We start from the raw sequence: 15562 nt of genomic DNA on the forward strand, positions 1-15562 counted from the left end.
AGCCATCACCAGAGCAGCTCACACCACCTGCTTGGGCTGGAGGGAAGCCAGTGGCCCCTCAGACTTCCCTCCCTCCCAGGCCTGTGCCAGAGCCATGGCTTTTCTCCTCATAAACTCAGTTATCGGAACCAGGGGCAAAACACCTCATGATTTTGTCATCCAGATTCATCCCTGGAATGAGCTGCACTAAAGTCATTTTTGTATCCTGAAAGGAGCACAGAGCATCTGCTTTTCCTCCAAGCCCAGCCACAACGCCCCAGGACTCCTGATTCTCCCCGCACGTTGCATGTTACATGTTCCAGATTATAGATCTGATTCAGAGCACATCTCATACCCACAATGTTGCTGTGGTTCAGTTGCTCAGTCGTGTCCCACTCTTTGTGACCCCATGGACTGCAGCACCCTAGGCTTCCCTGTCCTTCACCACCTCCAGGAGACTGCTCAAACTCATGTCCATTGAGTCAGTGATGCCATCCAACCATCTCATCCTCTGTCATCCCCTTCTCCTTCTGCCTTTAATTTGACCTCTCCTCTCACCTGGGCCTGCTGACCTGCATACCTAGAAATACTAGAACCCTGATATCTATACACAGCTATCCTAAACTACCTATTAAATACTTGACAGAGTAACCACCAACCTCAGATTCAAAATATCAATCCTGACTGCAAACACTCTAGCTACCCCATCATTAAAGGAACAGACACCTCAAAACACAATGAAAGGTTTTTGACATATGATTTTCTGCCTAAATGAGGAGAATAAGAAGGGGAAAGACTGGAAGTATAGAAAATCAATCTATTGGTTAGCCAGGCACCCTGCCTGCATCCCAAGACCACCCCAAGCCCCTTGCATCCCACATCATTCTCCATTCAGTTCTGCCCTCAGATTAGGAGACCCAAGATGATTGAAAACAGACACTTAGGAAGATTGGTTTTAGGCTCTGAAGGCTAATAGCAAATACTTTAAGTGCCCTCAGCTCCCTGGCAGCACGCCCCAATTTCATCTTGCTAAGTGATAACTAATGACACTTAAATTCCATCTTCTGGGAGCAAAGGAGCACAAGATTTCTCTGCCAGCCAATTAACCACAAGGAGAGTGTTTAACCTCGCAGAATCCGAGATATTAAAATTAACAAGCAGATGCTCATTTTTCACCTATAAAATTGACAAGTATATTTTAAATGGCAGTAAAAAAGCATCTATACACAGCTGGTTGGGAATATGTACTTTCAGGAACATAATTTAGGAATATCAATCAAAGTCTTTTAAAATGTGCTAAACCTTGACATAAAGAAGAAACCTCAAGGATGTTCATTATAGCAATGATTATAATGGCAAATACATATATAGGAATCAACTTAAAATTCATGTAACTGGTTAAATAAATCAGAATGTGTTTATATCATGAATGAATGATGATGATGTAAAGTAATTTGTTGACATCGAAAAGTGTTTATATACAATGTTAAATGGGAAAAGCAGGTACAAGATAGTATGATCCCATTGTTTAAAATTATATATATGTATATATATGTGTGTGTGTGTGTGTGTGTGTGTGTGTGTGTGTGTGTGTGTAAAGGAGAGCAAACCAGTCAATCCTAAAGGAAATCAATCCTGAATATTCATCGGAAGGACTAACGCTGAAGCTAAAGCTCCAATACTTTGGCACCTGATGCGAAGAGCTGACTCATTAGAAAAGACCTGGTGCTGGGAAAGATTGACGGCAGAAGGAGAAAGGAACTACAGAGGACAAGATGGTTGGATGGCATCACAGACTCTATGAACATGAGTTTGAGCAAGCTCCAGGAGATGGTGAAGGACAGGGAAGGCTGGTATGCTGCAGTCCATGGGGTCGCAAAGAGTTGGACACGACTGAGTGACTGAACAACAACTATATATATATACTCTTACGTGTGAGTATATATATGTATGTGTATATATATATATATACATATACATATTCTGATTCTGTGATAGATGTTTGAAAAGTTATTATTGGTTACCTAATGGGTTAACATTGGGTTATGGGGCTTCCCAGGTGGCGTTAGTGGTAAATAACTTGCCTGCCATTGCAGGAGACATGAGACATAGGTTCAATCCCTGGGTCGGGAAGATCTCCTAGAGGAGGGTATGGTAGCCCTTTCCAATATTCTTGCCTGAAGAGTCCTATGGACAGAGGACTCTAGCATCACAAAGAATAGGACATGATGAAGCGCACATGCATGGGTAATTTTTACATTTTTGTAGTACTTCTCTATTTTTTCAGCATTTTCCACCATGACTATGCAATAGCTTATAATCTGAATTTTGTAAAAGGTTTTCATTGTTATGTTGAAGATGATATTAGGTACATCACCATCTTTAGGACTCTTACTGTTTCCTCTTTAAAGGAAAGGAAGAAGCGTGGGTACCCTAGACCTGGCCAGGATATTCCAACAGAGATAATGACAGAAAAGGTTCTAGATGAGGTGGGACTGTCTCGAGAATGCAAGGCTGCTCCACCAGCATGCTGCTATCCACAGGTGACGGTAGTGACTTGAAGGCCCTGGGAAAATTGAGATAATCAGAAGCTGTTCTTGTCCTGTCTGGGGACACTGCCAGATGGGGCAGTGGCCGCCAGTCCCTACCCCTTGTCCTTATACCAGTCCAGGAAATTCAGTTGCAGTTGAAGATCTCAGAAATGGGCAAGTACATAGACAGGCAGATGTATGTGCTTAGCAAGTCACCGATCATCCAGAAGAAGGTCAGCAGAGCCGTGGAGACACTTAACTTGGAGCTAAATCACACTTTGGAAGTCTTCCCAGCATCAGGAACAACAGAAAGCATAAAGGAACCATCCAAGAAAAAGCACTTATTCAACCCGGCAGGTGTTCACTCTCCAAAGAAATAAAATGGGTGCTGTTTAAATACAATCAGAATTTTCTTCCCTAGGAATAATGGAAAAGGAGATAGAAATCAGGTACCTCTTGACTTAACTTATTAAGTAGCCATTTAGTAGTGAAAACAGTTGCAAAATCATTACATGAGAACTAACCAATGAAACCCAAGCACCATGGTACATTCCTATGAAACAAATCACAGTTCACAGCCACACCAGGTTTGCAAAGCACTACCAAATGGGATGTACTGGTGGTTAACAATTGAAAGTCAATATCTAAACTATTTGATAAAAGGCTGACCTGAAATTAGACCCGTTTCGTGAAGTGCTTCTTGGTGTGATATGTGAGGGTGGGATGGGGGTGTCAGAAACATCATCAGACCATTGACTAGCACAGGTAGTTCCCAAGGGCCATCTGGTTCTAGAGGAACACAGCTCTTCCCCAAGGAGATGGCTCCAAGCCTGCAGCTGGCCCCAAAGGTGGAAAGAATGCGTCCTTATGGAAAGTTCAATCGATTCCAAATCTGAAAGTCTTTGTCCCCTCTGGGCACAGCCAAGTCTCATATCACACAACAAATGCCAGAAGGAATTTGGCATTCCACGTGCCTCTGCTTGGTAAAGACAGGACAGGGTAGGCCAGATTATCAAGAGTGAGGGCAGGATGGAGCTCAGATCTGGCTGCATCTTCTGAGAGGCAGGCATCTCTCTCCAGGGGGCCTATGAACTGCACCTGCTTCTCAGCAACTAGAAGCCCTGTGAGGCCCAGGCTATCTGAATGAGTCTTCAAGAGGAACTGTGGAGTTCAAGAGGAATTGTGGAATGTTCATTGGAGGGACTGATGCTGAAGCTGAAGCTCCAATACTTTGACCCTCTGCTGTGAAGAACTGACTCATTGGAAAAGACCCTGATGCTGGGAAAAGATTGAAGGCAGGAGGAGAAGGGGATGACAGAGGATGAGATGGTTGGGTGGCTTCAAGGACTCAATGGACATAAGTTTGAGCAAGCTCCAGGAGTTGGTGATGGATAGGGAAGCCTGGCGTGCTGCAGTTCATGGGGTCACAAAGAGTCAGACACGACTGAGCGACTAAACTGACTGACTGACCCCATCCCAGAAGTCTCAATCAGAGCAGATGAAGGGAGTCCTCCCAGAGATCGGAGCTGGGGAGGGCCCAAGGGCTCCAGCTGCCCCAGGCCTCTGACCACATGACCCAGATGTTTCGGAGAGCTTCCTTGCCCCCAGGGGTCTCAGAAGAGCTGCACAGGGGTGAAGATACTCACCCTAAGTCCCTACCTGGTAAACTAAGGCAGACGTGGAGATTTGGATTCACTCTGAAGCTGTGCCCTCAAGCTCTCAACCTGGTGAGTCCTGAACCGGACACAGATGTTTTGACTGGAGAGTAGTGGAGAAAGGAAACCCCGGTCCGGCTCAGCTGCCCAAGCATCCCAAGGGCCAGGATCCCACTCCGGGCTCAAGGGCCCCGTTGCAGAAAGAGAAAAAACCCCCTAAAGAAGAAACTGCCCTGAGGGAGAAATCACCAGGAATGCTCCCATCATCCACGGAGAAGTATTCCCAGGCAGAGGGAAGCCGACAGCCACTGTGAAAACACTTGCGGGGGTCCAGGTGCCAGACACAGAGGTGGATTTGGCCAGGCTCCCTTGGCCCAGGTGGCACTAATGGTAAGGAACTCACCTGCCAGTTCAGGAGACACAAGAGACAGGGGTTCAACCCCTGGGTCAGGAAGATCCCCTGGAGAAGGGCATGCAACCCACTCTAGTTTTCTTGCCTGGAGAATCTGATGGACAGAGGGTTGCAAAGAATCGGACATGGCTGAAGCGACTTAGCCCGAAGCACACTCATGGTCCAGAGCAGAGGGGTGCTGAGGACAAGATGGTTGTCTCTGATATCCCCCCACCCTCTGCCTCAATCAGCCATGAGACTGGTATCTTGAACACTACACACACACACACGCACACCCCTAGCATCTAGGAAGGGAAATTCTATCCCTTGCTTATAACCAAGTTACCCTATTTTCTGACCTTAAAAAAGAACAGCAGGTTTCCTTTGAAGGTTTCAAACCTTATTAGCCACAGTGGGAAATGATGCTTTAATGGGGCTGTGACAGTCTGAGCCTCGGGTGTCTGTGTACGCAGCCATATTACTTAGCAACACCATAGCCGTTTAGGTTTAATTTCCTAGCTTGCCTGATAAGCAGGCTGCAAATGTAATTTGTGATGCCGCAAGCTGGGCAAACTCATGGGGCTCTTAGATGAGTCACCGGGTGATCCAGGCCGCCGTGCCGAGCTCTGCGGAAGAAGAGTGATGAACCCTGATCTGTGGGGCCGATAGCACCTGGGTGGACACTGCTTCCTCAGTGTCTGGGAGCTGTGTCGCCTCCCATCCTGCTTTGTGATCTGCTGCTGTCATTTATGAAGGGAAGCTTCACTCACCCGTCAGCTCCTATCAGAATTCCCTCCCAGCTTTCTGAACACTCAAAGCCCTGTAAGACCAGACAGCTAATAAAAATAACAATGATAGTAATAACAGTAATAATAGCAAGTGTTTTTTGCATATTTAATAGATACTATGCTACTGTTTCACATGAATTATCTCAGTCAATTTTCCTAACGACCCCAGGAGGTAGTACTATTTTATTCCTACTTTCAGATGAGGAGACTGGGCCCAGGACAGGTAGCCTCAATGGTAAGATAATAGGGAATAGGGGGCATGACTGTCCACTGAACATGGCACTCCCTGCCAGAGGAACCAGCTGTCATTCGAGGCCAATCAGCTGTTACCTGGGTTGCCAGAACTGCCACTTTTCTAAAAGAGCAGGAAATCCAGATTTTTATATCAAATGCCACGAGTTTTAAACCTCAGCAGTGAATCCAGTTATTTATTCAGTTATTTAATAAATACTATGAGAACCAAACCAGGCATATCTGCCTACCAGTCGCAACCTCCTCCTCATTAAAACAAACAGGCAAATTCATCAACAGTTACAGTCCAGTTTTTCTTGTTTCTGTGCCCCCAGCCCTTGGCTCAGCCTCACTTAGCTGTATCCCTTCTAGAGCCTCAGCTGGAATTCCATTCTCCCAGGAGCTCAGGATAACAATCTTAATGTCGTCTTTGGTATCTTCTCTTTTCTCACATCTCAAAGGCAGCCTGTCAACAGGTGCTCTGGGTTTCCCCCTTAAAATTATCCATAATCTTCCACTTTTCACACCCCACCAAAACCACCCTGGTGCAAACCACCATCGGAAACCAGCAGCTGATAAGCCACCAGCTACACCCGGCTTTCCCCCTCCCTCCATTCTCCCCAGAACAGCCCTGCCCCCTGGAAAGCCTACGTCAGATCTGGTCACTTCACTGCTCAACCCTCTCCAAGGGCTCCCATCTTACTTGATGAAAGTCCTAAGTGCCTTCAGACCAACCCCACCTCCCACCTCTCCCTGGACTACAGACACACTGCTTCATCCTTGGTGGTGGTGTTTAGTCACTCAGCTGTGTCCGACTCTTTGCGACCCCATGGACTGCAGCACGCCAGGCTTCCCTGTCCTTCACCATCTCCCAGGGTGTGCCCAAGTTCATGTTCATTGAATCAGTGATGCCATCCAACCATCTCATTCTTTGTCTCATCCTCTGTTGCTCAAGTACACCAAAAGCAAATGCATCCCCACTTCAGGCCCTGGAACTCCAGCTCCCGCCAAGTCTCTCCCCTCAGGGACCCTCTTATCTGTCACTCTCCCTTCACTCTGTTCGATTGCCACTGATTTGGAAAGATCTCCCTGGACACTTATCCCAATCTTCTCATCACTCTCGCTCCCCTGCCCTTCTCACTCAGCCCTAAGACATACCCTGTGTCAGCTGTTTGCATTCTCTCTCTTTCCACTGGAAGACATCCTTCACAAAAGGTAGAAATTTGCTTTCTTTTCTGCTCTACCCCTGGAGTCTAGACCCATGCCTGGGGCCTAGGTCATAAACAAACGTTTAACTTCATTTGTTGAATGGATGAAGAAATGAACAGAGTGGGCGCTTATGAGACATGTTCCTTGCTCAGATTGCTACGCACGCCTTGAACCCATCTTCTCTTTACTCTGTGTTCACTTGGGGGACTGTTGCCTCCACAAGGCCAACCGCTTAACAACCTCAGTTCAGTAGGGTGTTGGACTGACTGACCAGGAGACAGTCCTAGCTCTTGCACACCTGCCATGTGGAATAGAAACCGGTGATCTGTAAGCCTCTCTCCCTGGATGGAAGGAGCCCTGTCTCAGTCATGATGGTGATGAAGTTTATAATTACTCTGGATGAGACATGCAGGTTTTGTGTGAAGATAGAACATTTTAATCCTTAATTACAAGACTAGATAAAAGCTCATTACTCATTTATCTGCACAATATGTGCATTTGCTTGTTGACCTTAAATTCATTTCTGTGCTTATTTGAAAACGTATATATTCTGGGAAGGGTAGATGTGATTCAGTCCTTCATATTTCTTTCATATAGACAGAAACAGAGATATAGACAGTATGATTCCAAATCCTCCAAATCTTCCAGAAAGTCTGGACAGTAATTCAACAGTAATTCAAGCTGCAATAATTCAACACATATTCCCTCCATAGACCTCCGTGGACCCAGCACAGCATGGTCAGCACCCCCACAGGATCACTGGAAAGAGGGACCCACCCTGATTAGCCACATGTGATGTCCTGAATATTCATCCCTCCTTGGCCACTAAGTGCTCCAGCTCAACAAGACTGTAAGCCAGGATGACCGGATCCAAATCTCAAGTTTACTTGGCAAAGAAGCAGAACCGAGAGACCCAGCAAGACATACTCATGTACGGCAGGGAAAGGCTTCATCTAGAAGCGCCAACTCTAAGGCTGGTGGGAGAGAATTTAGGAGGGTGTACAGAGGTGTAGCCCAGTCCTAAGCTATGGGTGGGGAAGGTACTGAACCTTTTGTCATTTGCTAAGGGACCCAGCATGTGAAATAAGTATCTCCCTTTGACCACCTTCTTTGTACCCTACAGTCTTACTTTCCCAACATCTTTTCATCATTGTCTCACCATTTGCAAGTCAGTGTTTTTTCCTTGAATGTTTGATGGAAAAGTCCCACTTTGGGTATACATGCCCCACCCGTCATCACTCCCTCTCACCCCCAGTTACCTTTCTAAGGATGTGATAGGGTCTTATCATGAAAGTGTCCACAGCCTTGGCTCCTCTGCCAACCTGCCAAAACCAAGCCTACAAATAGCAAAAGACTTCCCCTCTGCCTCCCCCTTCCAAACAAGGAGGATTTTTTCTCCTGGAGGAGTGAGTGAGAAGAGAGAGAAAAAAAAAAGAAGAGGGAGAAAGGAGCAATACTTGTGGAGAGCTTGAATTATAGGGAGGGGTATTCTTGCGCAATTGAAAGTACTGTGGATGTGGTAGATGAAGGCAAGAGATTTTATTATTGTTTATGGGATTCCCTTGTGGCTCAGCTTGTAAAGAATCCACCTGCAATGTGGGAGACCTGGGTTCGATCCCTGAGTTGGGAAGATCCCCTGGAGAAGGGAAAGGCTATCCACTCCAGTATCCTGGCCTGGAGAATTCCATGGACTATATGGTCCATGGGGTCACACAAAGAGTCATACACAACTGAGCGAGTTTCACTTTTCATGTGATTTATGAGTTATTATGTGATTTATGCTATCCTCTGGAGAGTTTTATTTTTTAATTTATTTTATTGAAGTATAATTGATTTGCAATGTTGTGTTAGTTTCTATTATACAGTAAAGTGATTCGGTTTTATATATATATATACATATATATATACACACACACATACATATATAGGCTTTCCAGGAGGCGCAATGGTAAAGAATCTGCCTGCCAATGCAGGAAACACAAGAAACGCAGGTTCAGTCTCTGGGTCAGGAAGATCCCCAGAGAAGGAAATGGCAACTCACTCCAGTATTCTTGCCTGGAGAATTCCATGGACAGAGGAGCCCGGTGGGCTACAATCCATGAGGTCTCAAAGAGTTGGACATGACTGAGCACACAGATGCATCACACCCACACACACAACAGTGTATATATATTGTTTTCCACCATGGTTTACTACAGGATAATATAGTTCCCTGTGCTATACAGTAGGACCTTGCTGTTACATATTATCTATATAATAGTTTGCATCTGTCAATAGTTAATCCCAAACTTCTGAATGATCCATCTCCCAGCTTCCCTCCCCTTTGGCAACCACAAGCCTGTTTTTCATACCTGTGGGTCTTTTTGTTTCATAGATAAGTTCACTTGTGTCATATTTTAGATTCCATGTATTGTCAGGGAATGTTTGATGGGAGGATTCCTACGTGCTGTCTCTCATGAGTCCTTTGTCCCTCTTCAAGCGGAACAGCACGCTGCTCCCAGGGACTGAGGTCACTGTGTGAGGCATGCTTGGGTCTCCTTTAGTAAACATTCTCCTTAGGACAAAACAGCTTAGTCTCCTTCCCCTTTCTTGAGATATGGATTGTCTCCTGACCTTGTGACTAACATTAGCCCTTGTTCCCTTGGTAACAGTTGCTGTACATTTGGTTTTCTGATCTCTATCAGTCCCGAAAGAAGTTTTTTGTACCACAGCCTATATATACTAATAGAAAAATCATTAAAGCACCTTTGCTCCATCAGAGCTTGGGTCCCCGGGTCTTTTTTGTCTCTCTCTCTCTCTCTTTCTCTCTCTCTCTCTTTCTCTCTTTTTCTGGCTGACTCTCTGGAGCGTGGAGACCCGTCGTGCTCACTTTTCTGCCCGGGCTTCTAAGACCCCCTTGAGGGGGCGCCTGGTGCCTTCGTGAGCGATGCAAGTCCTGTGTCAAGGACTTTATTGGTCCTCTGCGTAAACTAAGGGATATCAGCCTCTTTCTCTCTTTCACTTTCTTATCGTCGACTCCGTACCACACGGTTCCGGTCCATTAAAGGACCCCAACAATGTATAAGTGATATCATATGGAATGTGTCGTTCCTTTTTTACTTACTTCACTTGGTATGATAATCTCTAGATCCATCCGTGTTCTTGCAAATGGCATTATTCATTCTTTTTACGGCTGAGTAGTATTCCACTGTGTAGACACACCGCATCTTCTTCATTCGTCTGTCGATGGATATTTAGGTTGCTTCCATGTCTTGGCTACTGTAAATGGTGCTGCTATGAACAGAGTGGTACATGTGCCCTTTTGAATCATAGTTTCATCCAGATATATACCCAGGAATGGGATTGCTGGATCATATGGCAACTCTATTTTTAGTCTTTTGAGGAACATCCATACTATTTTCCATAGTGGCTGCACCAGTTTACATTCCCATCAACAGTGCAGGAGAGTTCCCCTCTCTAGCATGTCTTATTTGTAGACTTTTTTAAAGATGGCCATTCTGACTGGTGTGAGGTGGTACCTCACTGTCATTTTGATTTGTATTTCTCTAACATTAGCAGTGATGGACATCTTTTCATGTGCTTGTTGGCCATTTATAAATCTTCTTTGGAGAAATGTCTATTTAAGTCTTCAGCCCATTTTTTGATTGGGCTATTTTTTGTTATTGAGTTCTATGAGCTGTTTGAATATCCTAGAAATGAAATCTTTTTTGCAAATATTTTCTCCCATTTCATAGGCTGTCTTTTCATTTTGTTTACGGTTTCCTTTGCTGTGGAAAAACTTATAAATTTGATTAGGTCCCTTTTGTTTACTTTTGCTTTTATCTCTATTGCGTTAAGTGACCAACTTAAGAAAACATTGGTGTGATTTATGTCAAAGAATGTTTTGCCTGTGTTTTCTTCTAGGAGTTTTATGGAGTCATACCTTATTAGTCTTTAAACCATTTTGAGTTTATTTTTATTTATTTTTTGCATACAGTGTGAGGATGTGTTCTAACTTTGTTGATTTACTTGCATCTATCCAGCTTTCTCAACACCACTGGCTGAAGAGACTCTTTTCCCCATTGTATATTCTTGCCTCCTTTGTTGAAGATTGATTGACCACAGGTGTGAGGACTTATTTCCAGGATCTCTATTGTTTTTTGTGCCAATACCACACCATTTTGATTACTTTAGTTTTGTAGTTTTGCTCTTGACTATTTTAGAGAAGGCTAAGCAATGGAATTGAGCTGCTTTTAAGTTGCCTTGGGATCCTGGACAATGTTCCTTTTACCATATCACTCTTCACTTTGAAGAGTTCAGAAGAGTTTCCAGCCTTTGAAAGAGTTCCAAACAGATATACTCACCCTGGGATGTTCAAGGAGAAAAGTTTGTCATCAGCCTTGACACTAACAGTTGTGTGACTCAGGACAAGTCAGTCAAGCTCCTTCAGTTTCTTCATCTATAAAATGAATGACTTGCAAGGAATAAGCTCTGAGGCATACACCCTAAAACTTTGTGATGCTTGAAAGTTCTACTATAGGCAGCTGGGGAATGATGGTGATGAGCTAGCATTCACTGAATGCTCATTATGTGCCAAAATCTTTAAAAGCACCATCACAAGAGAAAAGTTATAAAGTTTTTGGCCTGGTACTATAATCACATGAGAAGATGAGTTTCCAAGCATGATGCCACTCTTGGGGCTGGGAATAGGACATCTTAGCAAACACAAATGTGATGATTATTCTCCAAATTATTATTTCACCGTGAGCTGAAGCCCAGAGACCCCTTGACCCACAGAGCCTCTGGTCAGCATAATGGGGGGCTGGATAAGGGTGGGGGCTCAAAATGGTGCCATAGCCCACTATTAATCACATGTTTTGATGTTATTGGCCCAAGATTACTTGGAGGTTCTGCATTCAAGATTTCTTTCATTGTTAAGGTGACTAGTCCAGTCACTGAACTCTTGTTTCAGATACAGCCGGCCAATTGTAGCAGGGACTTCCCCAGAGGGTGGTCTCACTCATCTTTATATTTCAACACACAACACAGTGAGACCTAAGGGAACAAAGCTGTGTAGGGAAGATCCATGTTGTCCCCATCAGTAGCACCTATGATGTCAAGGAAGGGAGCTATGTGCAAATTACGGCCTGCTGGCCAAATCCTGCCCACCATCTGCTTTTGTAAGATCCAGGAGTTAAGAATGATTTCCACATTTTTAATGAAGGAAAACCAAAACGGCATTAAATTATATGTGAGTATTAGATATTCACATAAAAATTATATGAGATTCAAATTTCAGTGTCCTTAGATAAATTCATACTGAAACACAGCCACACTCATTCACTTATGCATTGTCTAGGGCAGCTTTCATGCTATAAAGAGTGGCCACAACAGAAACCATGTAACCTGTCAAACCTAAAATATTTACTGTCAGGCTCTTTGCAGAAAAAGTTTGCCAAGTCCTGATCTAGAACACAGAAGGCCCACAAATTACAGAGAAATAAAGATGCAAATTTCAGGCCAGCTTTGATTAGATGAAAGCATTGATTCCTTTATTTCATCCAAGAATTCACATCCTTCACTTTTATCTTTCTTTTCCTGAAAACTTTAATTGTAACATTTCAAGGATATTTCAAATATTAATTACAGACAGCATGCCTACCCTTATTCTTTTGGCTCTATATATGTAGATAAAGATATATTTTTAACTTTTAATTTTTACCAAGTCCAATAGTAACAGAAGGCTTATAATTCTATTCAGTGTCCTCCCCACCTCCCCACTTAAAGAGACCACTCCTTTAAAGTCATTTAGCTGTTTCTCCTGTAGTTACTTACCTAAAAATTGAGCATAATTGGTCTTTCATGATTGTTTACATGTCATTTGAACTGTGTCATGACAGATGAGGATTTAACTCGTATTCCTTCCTCCCAAGAGAGGTTTTCTCACAATTTTTAGTTACCTCAGTAGTCAGTGCTTACATGTTGACCCTAAATATTTCTTATGACAGAGAAAAGTAATATTCCATGATTCACTGATACCTCATTTTGTTGTGTTCCATGTGTTCCACTGGAGTTCTAGACCTCCAAGAATGATCTTCCCCACACTCAGTACACCACAAATTATGAGAGCAATTAAATGTCTTTAAAACAGACTGTGAAATACAGATGTTGCTTAAGACTGTTCAAAATCATAGGAACTGTGTCTCTTTTTCTGTTTTGCATATAGGGTTATCGGAAAAAGAGACACAGAAATACAGAACAGACTTTTGAACTCTGGGGGAGAACGTGAGGGTGGGATGTTTTGAAAGAACAGCATGTATATTATCTATGGTGAAACGGACCACCAGCCCAGGTGGGATACATGAGTCAGGTGCTCGGGCCTGGTGCACTGGGAGGACCCTGAGGAGTCGGGTGGGGAGGGAGGTGGGAGGGGGGATCGGGATGGGGAATACATGTAACTATATGGCTGATTCATGTCAATGTATGACAAAACCCACTGAAATGTTGTAAAGTGATTGGACTCCAACTAATAAAATAATATTAAAAAAAAAAAAAAAAAAAAAAAAAAAAAAAATCATAGGAACTCAGGCCTGAACTTTTGTTCCAAACTGTAACACCTTGTGTGGTTTTTATATAAGGTAGATTTGGGGCCTTTTGCTTCTGGTCCTAAGGGAAGAGTAAGAAGGAAGGAATGATGAGGACAGTTCCGCATCCCTCACTTCCTCCCCTCACAGAACACTCTAGCAAACATCAAATTCCCCCAAACCTCCCTGCTCAGACTTCTAATGTAAAAGACAGTCAAGCACACCACAACTCCTGACCACGTGCTATTCTTAGAATGAGAAGCAACTCCTCGAAGGATTCTCAGTAAGAACCAATCAAGTGACTTGCCCAAGCTCAGAGCTTTGTTCAGTGTGAGTCCAGGAGATAAAAATGAACAGTGGATTAGATTCTGTTCTGCCTCTGGAAGGAAAGACACTAAAAATCACAATCCAAACTTCATGTAATCATTTCACATACTTTGGATTCAGAGCTGACTGATAAATAAGAGCTTTCTTATTATAAACAATGCTGCAACAATACCCTCCTATACAAATGTCACTTTTATATGTTTACAAATACATGAAGAGGATTAACTCCCCAAAGTAGAATCGTTGGGGTAAGGGATATATGCATTTAATGTTTATTTATGAGAGAGAAAGAGAGAGAGTCTTTCAGAGTCAGATCCTTGCTTATATTCCATATATGATTTCTAGATCTGAAATGTGCATGACTACATGTCTAAAACTAAACTGCATCTTCTATGCATTGTATGTCTTCATTTTTCCAGGCTGACTGAGGAATGATTTATCCTAAAGTGCATTCCTGGCCCAAGTAACTTCCCATGCTGTATTGATGTATTTGTTGTGGAGAGTCCCTTCTAATTCCACCTATCCCCATCTGTGTTTTTTTTACATTCCTTCTAGTCCAAATTCATCCCTATATTGTTGTTTATAATCTCCTCAATTCCAAGTTCAGCAGTGCTCTGCCTTTAGGAGAAATGATAGCTTATAATAAGAGGTAGATCCCACTGAGTCACTGTAGACCAGTCAGAATTCTGACCCCACAAAAGGAGCCTGCTGCAATGATGACTTGGATTACCCCGACCAATAACGAGCAGAAAGAGTAAGCTCTTTTCTCAGGGAGAGAGACTGTGAGGGCCCCTCCTCCCAGAGGTGACCTCCACTCAAAGAAAATAAAATGATTTTTCATTGAATTGTACTTAGAAAAGGTAAATATCTTTTGATTTAGATCAAATCCCTTTTAGAAATAATGTTCGCAGTCTTCCAGTCTGCCCTCAGCCAGAAAACCCCATTAAGGAAAATACTATTATCTCAAAACCATGAGAAGAGTTTTTATAAAGTTAGTATCAGGTTTGTTAAAGATAGAAGTCTGTATGCTTATTGCATTTGGCAGCTTCAGTGACTTGATTTTTGCTGACAATAATGTTTTGAAGAATTGAATATCCAAAGAAATGAAGGAACTGCCTGTCCTATATCCTCTAGGAAAGGATTTGTAATACTCTTTGAGACTCAAGTTGATAATAAATGTATTAAAAAGACAGTTAAAGTCTTTTATGTTAAATAAAGGTAAGACAGTGAAAATTTTGTTCTCCAGTAATATATTACATTTTTAGACTGATATCCAATTCTGTTAACACCTTTCCAGGAAGTAGTTTGGAATATTATCAAGAGTCTTTTTAAAATGTTAAGGGAGGGTGTATGATTCTAATAAGACAGTATGAAAATTCTCTGTGGCATTGGAACCATTCAGTATTGAATACAGTGGTGGATACACCACTCCACATATGTGATAAAATTGCATAAAACTTAATACATACATGCATGAGTACAAGTAAAAGTGAGAAAATTTGAATAACATTGGTGAATTGTATCAATGTCAACATCTTGGTTGTGATATTGTATGATAGTTTTGCTAAATTTAGCCTTGGGGGAACATATACAAGGGATCTCTGCATAGTGTTTCTCACAACTGTATGTAAATCTACAATTGTTTTGATAAAATGCTCCATTTAAAAAATGTAAGCCTGCCAAGACAAATGAGATGCAAAGTATCCCTGGATAAAGAAATAAATTACTTTGTGTGCTATAAAAATTTTAGCTATAAGGAACTTCCCTGGTGGTCCAGTTGCTGAGACTCTATGGACCCAATATGGGTGGCCCGGTTTTGGTCCCTGGTCAGGGAGCTAAGATACCACATGTCACAACTGGAAGATGTTAAATGCTGCAACTGGGACCC

This window comes from Muntiacus reevesi, chromosome 7 (assembly GCF_963930625.1).
Source record: "Muntiacus reevesi chromosome 7, mMunRee1.1, whole genome shotgun sequence".
NCBI classification, from domain to species: Eukaryota; Metazoa; Chordata; class Mammalia; order Artiodactyla; family Cervidae; genus Muntiacus; species Muntiacus reevesi.